The sequence below is a fragment of the Pavona decussata genome, unplaced genomic scaffold, assembly GCF_977016875.1.
Source record: "Pavona decussata unplaced genomic scaffold, jaPavDecu1.1 SCAFFOLD_4, whole genome shotgun sequence".
Lineage (NCBI taxonomy): Eukaryota > Metazoa > Cnidaria > Anthozoa > Scleractinia > Agariciidae > Pavona > Pavona decussata.
In genome coordinates this window covers 937,460-948,325 of record NW_028145428.1, presented here as the reverse complement: position 1 = coordinate 948,325, position 10,866 = coordinate 937,460, and the positions used below count along the sequence as shown (strand labels likewise).

Sequence of the window (10,866 nt, the reverse complement as noted above, 5' to 3'; positions counted from 1 at the left end):
GTTATACACTGCAAGACAGCAACTGCCTTCCCTCCCCCATCCCTCCCACCCTTCTCCAGGTTATTTATGTTACTCCGCCCATCATTATCACCCATGTTGGCCATAAATTTGAACAACGTATGCGTTCTAGGTAAGAAATTTAATTTTGATTTCTTTACACTCAGCCATTTTTTGGCATTTAAAGAGTAGTGAAAAAGGGAAGAAATAAAAAATTTTGTAAAAAAGTCAGATTTCGATCAAATTCCCAAGAAAGCTTCTCAACCTAACAAAAAACATTTGCTTGTCTCTAATAATGAGTTTTGTTCGGATTTGTAACGTTTTCTTTGTAAGGCAAATTGTTAAAAGTGTGCCCTAAAATGGCTGCTTAAAGCCCTCTCAGAGCGGCAAAACCAAGATGGTCGTACTACAGCTAAAATACGAATCGAACTGAGCTGAAAGTTATATTTATGTGAATCATTTATATAGACTATTCTTCTGACAAAGTTTGACGGATTTCATTTTTTCTCGTTCAAACGACGATAGTCGATATTTATAGAGGGCGGCTCTTAATATCTTTATTTACCACTGCTACACCTATACATACACATACAATCGTATACAATTAAATCAATTTATGACCAAAAAAAGACGCATACAAGTTGGGTTGTTCTGTATTTTACATTTGACAATGCTTTGCTCACATAATCCAATAAACCTCTTGGTAATTTCGAGAGAGTTTGTTTTAAAAAGGAAACCATTTCTGTTAGTAAATGTAGGAGTTTGAGGCATTGTTGTGGACTGTTATATGCCTTTCAATTTCCATTGAGTTCCCAATTAATAGTTTATGTACCTACAAATCAGGTAACATGTTTTTGAGTCTGCAGGTATATGTATGATGCCTAGCTATAAGGCGACAAATGTGTATCAAGAGTTAGGAGGAAAAGAAAGGGGAAATGTGAAGACCATACAAGCTGTGTAAAACTTCGTTTTCAGGCCTATTGTCAATCTCGTTCCCAGAGCCCACATGTCTTTTGGTCAGCGCCAAGACACGGAGCTCTGGAATAATCACTTTCTGGAGCGATTTTGATTGGCTACTCGATTTATCAAACTACTCATGCATCAGCTACCAGAAAAAAAAATTGTTTGTAAACAAAATCAGAATAGCTGAGCGCGGAATTTACAAATATGGCACAAAAAAACTCCAACTAAACTTGTGAACACGAAGATTTGTTGCTGCTGTTGTAATCCCTTGAGTTCTTATGATTGGCCCATTTCACTTTTCGGCCAAAAGTCCCAGGGAGAAGCGATCATGGAAGGATTATTACAGTAAAAATTACTGGTCTTGAAGAGAATGAAAATGACGGATTGTCACAGTTTGTATGCCGGAATTGTGCTCGGAAAATTGAGACATTTAAAGAATTCAGATCTCTCTGCAGAAGGTCCGATGGTAAACAGAGAATCTACCATTCAGAATCAATGAATACACGCATAAAGAGGGAGAAGAAGCTTGAAAAAAGCTCATCAGGTCCGATGGTATCGCCTTCAGTGTGTGTGCTGGTAGCACAGACAAGCAAGAAAATCTGACCGGACCATTTAGCAAAGTTACCTATCAAGATTCCCCTGGCTTGCCGGTTTCAGTCGGCGAGCTCTTCCTCTACTGGTCTTACACCAAAAGCACCCAAAGCTACATTCCAAACTATGCAGCATTCTGATAAAGATTCGACACTACGCAACGAGAAGGAGCATCAAGAGTCAACTGATGCCACACGAAATTTACCAGACTTTCTAAAACCTAAAGCTGTAGACAAGGCTGGCGTAGACAGAAAACAAGGAGTTGATATTCTCTCTACCTCTGGACTCCACAAGAACACTGTATGTTATTTGACAAATGACCTCCTTCTTTTATACCAATAAAACAGGAGAAAAATCTCCAGTTGCAAAAATGTACACAAGACAAGAGTATTGTAATTGAATCGACAATACGATTATTTCCATTGTGCATCATTATATATGCAAGATTTCTCTTCATTACCGCAATCCACCTGATTCAAACAATGACTCACCGGTTGATTAGCCTGTCATGATTTGACCAAGATCCAACAATGGTGAAGGAAATTTACCCATAAAATGAGCCCATAGAGTAAACACTTATTTGTGAAATGCTGTATAATTGACATCCAAAGATCTTTAAACAATATTTGCCACCCATGATTTGCCAGTAATGATTTGCCTATGGTCAGAAAATGATGAGAGTAATTTCATGATCCTTTTCCAGTATGGATTTTTATAATTTGAAGAAGTTATTTTATTATTATTATGTTTTTAATGCTGTGCCTCTCTTTATGGTGGAATTTCCTTCACCAGATCATGAGCAAATGATTCATGACAGGCACATCACATTAGCCTCTACAGAGCACTGAAATTTGCTGTGATTTAAAGTCATCTGAATATTCTAAGTACTCAAATTACCATGCAATGATAATTTTCCAAGTGTCCCTGATCCAAGTCTATAAACAAGGTCTGGGATGGGTATACAAAACAAATGCCATAGGGAAAAGTATTATTATGAGCTATTACTGTTAAAATGTAATAAAATATTATTAGACAGTTTTCTTTTAGTTATAATCTGTAATTGAAAATATCTCAGTGTATTTTGTTCTTTTGTTCTGCAGTATTAATTTAGCTTTTATTTCTTTTTAGACAACAACTTACCAAGCTGATCTCAAATTTGAATGAACAGAAATGAAAAATAAAGAAAAACGGTATCATTGTAGATGGCAAAAAGTACCAGATCAAATTTGCAGGTATTCAGTAAAATAATACCGTGGACCACTATCTATATCCAGCCACCAGTGGTCCACAAAAACAGGCCATTAATTAATGGAGTGATCTGACAGTTAGCATGTTAAGAAGTAAATTGAAGCAGTTGCAAGTAAATGGCATTAAGCATTAAGAGCACGCACGGCCAAATCATGATGTGACTGGCTTTGTTAATTTGCTTCTAATTGATCGAAAAAGTGGTACAAATTTAGTTTTTTTTTTAAGTTACATTGTACATGTATAATAATTACTCAGTAAAGGAAAATGAAAGAAAGTTACTAAAAGATGCAATTACTTTCAGGACTAATAATAAAACCTGCAAAAGCTGAAGTAATGTGGCACTAATAAAAATTATTATAGTGCCAAGCTACTTCAGCAAGTGTCTTAACAAGTTCTGTTTCCATTGCTTGTTTTGCAGTTACTCTTGATTATAAGGCACTGTTGCTTTTCCTACAAAAAGGAGATGATGAAGACTTTGTTCTTGGTGGCAAGGGGTATGATGCTAATTCTGCGCGGTTTGTGATGCCATAAGGGTAAGTAAATTATTATTTCACCAAGTTTTCAAGACTTGCATTTACATAGGATACCTTTCTTAGATGTCTTGATCAACATTGACACTCACTCTCCTGTCACTAGTTTTTACCATAAGAAAACCTTCACGGGCCTTTTCACCAATTACTTGAGTTTTACATCGCATTTCTACAAACTGGGTCTCATTCGCACGCTAATGGACAGGGCCTATAAGATCAACAACACCTGGTCGGGCTTTCATGAGGACATTACGAAACTTCCAGTCCATCTAGTCCAAAACACTATTAATCGTTACCTCGCATTTACTCGTCATGGCGGTAATCCACTGGTTTCTGTCTCTGACACTGCACCTACCCTTTACTTTACGTTACCTTACATTGGTCCTTTTTCTATTATCACGCAGAAAAAGGTTCCCCATTTTGTCAAACGTTATTGTAACAACATTGACATTAAGTTAGTTTTCTCATCCTTTAAAATCAGTAACCTGTTCAATGTGAAGGATCCTGTCCCTCGTGGGCTCCGTGGGGGGTGTGGTTTATAAGTTTTTGTGTGTGGGCTGTAATGCCTGCTATGTCGGTGAAATCACCCGGCATTTTTCCATGTGCGTACGTCAGCACATTTTCAGTGACAGGACCTCTCACATTTTTAAACATTTACAAAATTCTGAGCATTGCTGCACTTCGTGCTCTACTGACTGTTTCAGCATCCTAGATCAAGCTCCTACCACCTTTCAACTTAAGGTAAAAGAAGCCATTCACATTCAATGGGAAAAACCTACACTCAATCATCTACTTTATCATGTTAATTTAAAACTTTCTCTGTAGTATTCAGTACATTGTCATTTTTCCTTTGTGTTTATAGTTAATTAGCATTTTGGTTTGCACTATATATTCAACTCTGTGCTTTGTAATTTAAACTGAAGATGACAGAAGTTTCTGTCGAAACATGTTTTTAAATTTAAAAAGTGTCGTGTGGTTCCTTAGGATAAGGATAAAGTTAGTAATTGCGGGCTGTTTGCCTGAGTATGTCTCTCTTAAATCTTTTTGGTCTGCCTTGAGTACATGTATTTGACCAAAAAGTAGTGAAGGTGAATATGGCCCATTTTTTCCCCTCTGGTAACAGTCTAATTTGCTGATTTCCCAGGGTTGTACGTGTCATGGTGTTGATCCAGGTGAAACTTGTGTGGACTGCTTAAGATCCAAGGCTAATATTGGCAGGTACGAATTGACAAAAGTGCACTTTTTTATAATCCACAGGAGACAGCTTTGAAGACATGTATGCATGAGGCCTGTCAAATGTAGTTTAAGCCATATCTGACAATGTACTTAACTAGAGAATTGTCATACTGAAGTGAGCCTGGGGGAAAACTTTTTTTGTTAGGGTAGGAAATTTGGACTAAATTAGAGATTTAATACTATAATTTATCATCAAGAGCAATGTAAAGTGACAGATTTAATGTCATCTTATATATTGAGTGACTTAACTTTAGAGGCAGGGTATCTGCTGACTAAAACAAATAAATTCAATACTGAATAATCATTGTACTTCATACTATCCTGATAGGTTATTGATAAAACTTTTCATGCATTAAAGATCTACAGGTCTTCGCGATGACCTTCTGTTTTTGCTTGAAGAGGACCTCAGCCATATGAACCTGTGTTCTCTACACTGCAAGATGCGGAACTGTGAGCAGCTGTTAGGCTCTTGGGGAATATTTGCTCACCGTGTTGGGTCTCTTGAGGAGCTGAATCAAGCATTGTCTGACCATGGGCCTGAAAGTTGCAAACGCTTTCGCGTGTTACTGTGAAAGAGAGACCTGGACAGAAGACAGCAATAGAGAGGAACAACATAAAAGTGGCATCTTTTTCTGGTTTGATAATTTTTGGTCTGATTGTTTGTTTGCTTGTATAGTGAATAGTGATACCTGTACCTATCTCTTACATGCCTTAGTTGCACAGAGTTAAAATTTAGTAGGAACCATTACTAATGATGTACTTGATTTGTAGTTAAGTGTGTTCCATAGCTATTCTTGCAAATCATTGAGGTGTTTATATTAGGTAATTAAAATTAGTGTAATTGTTCATCTGAAAAGCATATTGTGTTACACTGCAGGATCATTTAAGAAGGAAGACATTTTGACAGCATTGTTGAGAGATCCCTGCCACTAGAAAAAGTCACAAATTACTATAAGCAGTGCCCTGGAGCAGCACAAGTGATCTTGGACTATGTAACATTTTTTGAAGAGAGAAAAATGGTTAGTCTACATACATTTAATAGTTCTGCTATCTCTCTAGCTAGCATTGTAGGTCTTTTATTTCATCTAATACACGTACCATCACATTTCAATCTCTGCATGTGTGTATCAAAACTTTTTTTTTTTTTTTTTTTTTGAGGGGGGGGGGGGGGCTGACTAAAGATGTTTATAGCCAAGAATGTAATACCTGGTTCAATATAACAATAAAAGTGTCCTATTTATATTGCTTGTCCTGTTCCTAATTTAGGAACTTCTACATGGCTATAATCATCAAAATGTTCTTTAAAGTGCTACTATGATCAAATTTTTACCTCTTGAATTTTAAGGTTTATCACATAGAATTCTAGGAAAGATTAAAAACGTCGTTTACCGTTTCTCAATATCTGCATTGGTTCCGGAGATATTTAAGTTTGAAAAATGTGTAAAATATGTAAATGAGATGACTGATGACGTCATATTCTCAACTCAATATAACATCAAGTATATAAATAGAGCTATCTCGGTCAATTTACAGCAGAGACCATTGAAACCTAACAGGCTAATAGCTCTAAAGGCAATACACCTACGGCTATAAAAAATTCCGTTCCCATGGCAACTCACTCTGTTCCAGTCCCCTCCCACCTGATTTCAATATTTTAGTGACTTTCAGCTTGAAAAATATTTGACAAGGCCACGAACTCGACTTAACATATTAATACGCTTGCTGGATCATGCAGATGATGCACCATTGGCAAATATCAAAATAGAACGCCAAAGGTGGCCAGCAAAGCCTTAAGTATCAGGGAAGACTGGAACCCAGTATGTTGCCATGGTAACAAAAATGACAAGCTTATATTATGAAGCATACCTGGAACAATATAACTGCATAGAATCAAGCATTTCTGATACAAATTAGCTGAGATATCTTTTTACATAATATTTGATCAAAATTCGGTTGAGTTTATGACGTCATCACTTGGCTAATTTGCATATTTTAACAACTTGAATATCTCCGGAACAAAAATAGATATTTGAAAATAGTAAACAGCATTCTTTTTCACGTACAAACTACTTGATTATGTTTTAAAACGGCTCAGATTAGAAAGACCCGAATTTCGTCATAGTAGCACTTTAAAAAGTGTGACTTTGTTTATGTTAGCGTCATCTGTAAACATGAAATAATTTATGTTTAACCATTGTTTATTCCTTGTTGTTTTTTTTTTGTTTGAAAGCTCGTTTTAATAATTATTTTATTGTTAAATTCAGTTGTGAGTAAACATACATGTATACATACAGATCTTAAACAAGACTGTCTCTGATGTTTTCTTTTAAGTAAATTTCTGACATGCTGGGAGTGTGGGGGAATAAAAGGGATTATGGAATTCCACAAGAAACTGCCAAGATTGAAGAAAATGGTGGGAAGAGGCAAATTTAAAATTAACAAAGAATTTCGAATATAATAATTATTGTACACAGCCTTGCTGTCACCCACTTATATGGACACTATGTTTTATTAGGGAAAGTCAGGTTTTGGTTCAAACAAACTCAAACAATTTCTCTAAAATTAACGTAACCTAATATGGCCATTTCTTTTACAATACATGGAGACACGTTTTCCCTAGAGTGGCCTGATTTTGAATATGATCAGAATAGACTTAATTTCAAGCTACCCTTTTGTTCCAGGATTAGTATTGGAGTTCTATGTGGATACTCCATGTTAAATGCTGTTAAAATCTGGACAACGAAATGTGACAAAGGCACAGTGGTCAAGCATTATTAATTGTTTCTGTTGCTTTTGTGACCTGTGTGTGTTACATTATTACTTACCAATAAACACTCCCAAGATGGTCAAGATTCTGGATAGTTGTTATTAATAAACAGTTATACATCTACATTTAACTTTTCAGATTTCAAAAATTTTCTTTCCGATATCAAAAAAGAATGGGAAGCTAAGCAACAAAAGCTTGAGTCAAAATTTCTGGAATTGAGTGGTATGTCAGATCACCTGACAACGATAATTGAGCAGCCCAAACAAAAGAAAAGAAAGAGAAACTCAAGATCAGTTTACCAACATCCGCAACAACAAGACCCCTTTGCAAGCTGTGCAACTGAACTTCAAATCGAGTTTTTCAAAAAGGTAAAAAAATTTATGTTATGATGATATTATTGGCTTGGCGCATTTTGATCCAAGAACTTGAATAGCTTAGATTTTATTTACTTTAGAACCAAAATAGTCACAAAGTTTACTGTAATTAACATTGATAGTGTAACGTGTTAATGATTTAACTATGGTCTTCACTTTTGATGAAATGTACATGTACATACCTGTACATGTTCATTTTAATAACGTTTATTCTTCTCAAGAGAGTTAATTTAGCTGGTGTCTCCAATAATGATTAATAATATTTATTATAGTCCATTTTTTTTTCATTCCTGCTAAGGTTTGCAGTGGCTGGAGAGACATTGACCCTACGTGACAGAGTGTTTAGGGATGGAATTCGACAATGTACAAGAACCCTTTTAAAATTAAATATAAAATAATGAAATTTGTCCATGTTGGCCAACTGGAAAGATGGCAATGGAGCATTTTCTTGCTTTTCATGTACAAATTTTAAATCAAAGTTTATTTTATTGCAATTTTAGTGCAAAGAGTGGGAATTCCTACTGAAAAAGTTATTTGGCATACACCTCGGTACAGGCGATTATAGTCATCTTGTGATTGACCACAGAGCCATGCTGCTTCGTCAGTTTTGTTCGCTGTACAAGTACTCAGGGCAAGGCTTTGAGGCATCACACAAATTGCATCGTCAACTGTACTCCAAAGCAACCAACCACGATTCTTCTGGACCAGGGCAGTCATGTAAGTTCATACAATTAGGACACAAACTAACTTAACAATAACACTGTAACATCAGTTATAGTCTTGAGATTTACTCGTAACCAGGTCATGCCTCTCCACCTAATTAAAGTGTAGTTAACATTAACTCTATGAGGCAAAGTTTTGTACGGGAAAGTAGTTAGTTATTAGGCGAACCATAAATGTGATAGAAACTGGTTACTAAATGCTACCGATATCAGATTTACTGGAAGTGCATATGGCGTTCATTACTGCTCAAAACACTTTGAGCACATTTTAGACGTGCAAACACCTCCTGAACGTCGAGGAGGTCATATTACTGTCACGAATATTACGCCGTAAAATTTACAACGTAATCCTTACGCACCATGTCAACGTCTTCTGAATGTCATATACACGTGTCAACAAAACACGCTGTTAATTTTATTTCGTCAAATTACGACGTAAAATTCAAAGCGCATATTATTCACGTTGTGATCACACGATGAACGCCATACACACGACGTCAACTTATCATCGTCGCAAAATCTCGACATAATATTACGGAGTTCATTCACTGAATCTGAAGGTAAAATTACAATGTTTGTTGTATTAAGAGTACGACGTAAAGGTACCACGTTCAATTTAGTGAGTAATTTCAAGTCATAATTATTAAAGTGTCATTCTGAATGTTTAATGAGTTAACATTCTGAATGTTTAATAAGTTAACATTCTCAATGTCTAATAAGTTAACATTCTGAATGTTTAATAAGTTAACATTCTCAATGTCTAATAAGTTAACATTTGGAATGCTTAATACAGGTTTGACTGTATCTTCAGAGAGGTTTTTTGGTGTTGCCAGAAGTTAATGAACATCATACTAGTAATCGATGTACCACCATCCCGTTGCAAAAGATATCTAAGAAATTAAATTATGTGCTAATTCCTCTGTCATGATCCCTCGCTTAAAATTTACAAAGGATCGATGCCTGCTGTACAAAGCCAAGTCAAGTCAGATTTCCGGGGCACAAATAATCCCATGCCAGTTTATCAGTGTATGGTTCGTTTATTAATACCGTAGTATTTTTTGTGCAGTTTAGGACTATGCGAGAAAAGCAGATCTTAGCAAAGCGAAAGACAATTAATCAACAAATAGAGAAGTTATTAAAGAATGACGTTTACGGCAAACGTGGGATATGACCGCGTGACCATGTTTATCCTATATTTGCCGCTTGCTGTTTTCAGTTTCTCTGTCAAATCGAGTACTTTTGCGCTAGCATCAAAGGCCAGAATTAGTTTTCACTATCTCATATTTGTTCGCTTTTTCTCAAGAAAACATAAACGCGAATTAACGTTTGCAGTTAGCCGTAAACACGATTCTTCATCTCCAAAAAGCATCAAAAGATAAAGAACTATATGGGATTTTTTTCCTAAATTGAAGTTTAATTTTCTCTAAAAAATGCAAGGTTTCCCCAGTTTTCTTTTGAGATACCAACTGCATTTGGTAAGTCCTGCTTTCTCTGTATAGTTTTCAACCGCGAAAAAATATTCCTGTATTAATAGGAACTACCCATAGCCTAGTATCTCGTGATGCGCAAAACATTTTCGCTTTAACAATAGTAGGCACTGTCCTTAAGTTGCGTAGTAACTCAGGGATCTTTCTTCTTTTTGATCTTTCATCCGAAGTTCAAAATACGTGTTTCATGTATTTATAAGTGGAAATTAATTCACCCTCACCAGGGTATCTTTTTACCAACTCACAATATGACCAACTCCCAGTTGGCTTGATAGCTCAAGTATTTCAGGGGTCATGGGTTCGAATCTGTTTTTTGTTGTTGTTCTTTTTTTCTGTTTTCTCCTTTTCTGTTTCTTTTTTTTTTTTGGTTTGTTTTTGTTTTTGTTATTTCACGCTTTCTTTTCGCAACTGCCGAAACTGCATAAATAATTGCGAGGGTATTCCTTTAATTCTATTTAATTGTTCATCTGGCGCAAGTGTTGATTTGTTAGAACTAGATAAATTTCACAATTTTTTGGCTCAGGTGCAAATTCATTATAGCAGTTGTGTGAAATGTGACGTCAACTGCAATATCTCGAACTATTTAATTATTTATTATTTTTATTATTATTATTTTTTTTTTACGTTTAAGAAAAGTGAACTATACAGTAGTCAAATAACACAATATCTTGCAGTCCTTGGACTATGCTAACCCCCCCACCCCCCCTCCCCCGCAAATCCCGCTCATTTCTGTCCACTACCTTTTCAAGGAACAATGTTCACTGTTGGCGTAAACAAATATAAAAAAAAGCGGGAAAATAGCAGGCGCGGATATTCACATTCGATAGTGGCACGTTCACCATAGCCAGTGCCGAGTAAATTATACTTTTTAGTGTTCTTGAAATTGAGAAGAGACGTTTAGAAAGAATCCTATCAGTACCGGGCGTCGATTACTGAAGATGAAAATACGTC

The 10,866-nt window shown here is 35.9% G+C and overlaps 1 pseudogene; it reads left to right on the top strand.

The window, feature by feature from the left end:
• Positions 1-874: 874 nt before the first annotated feature.
• Positions 875-10,866, top strand: part of LOC146489655 (uncharacterized) — a 28,935-nt pseudogene continuing 18,943 nt past the window's right edge.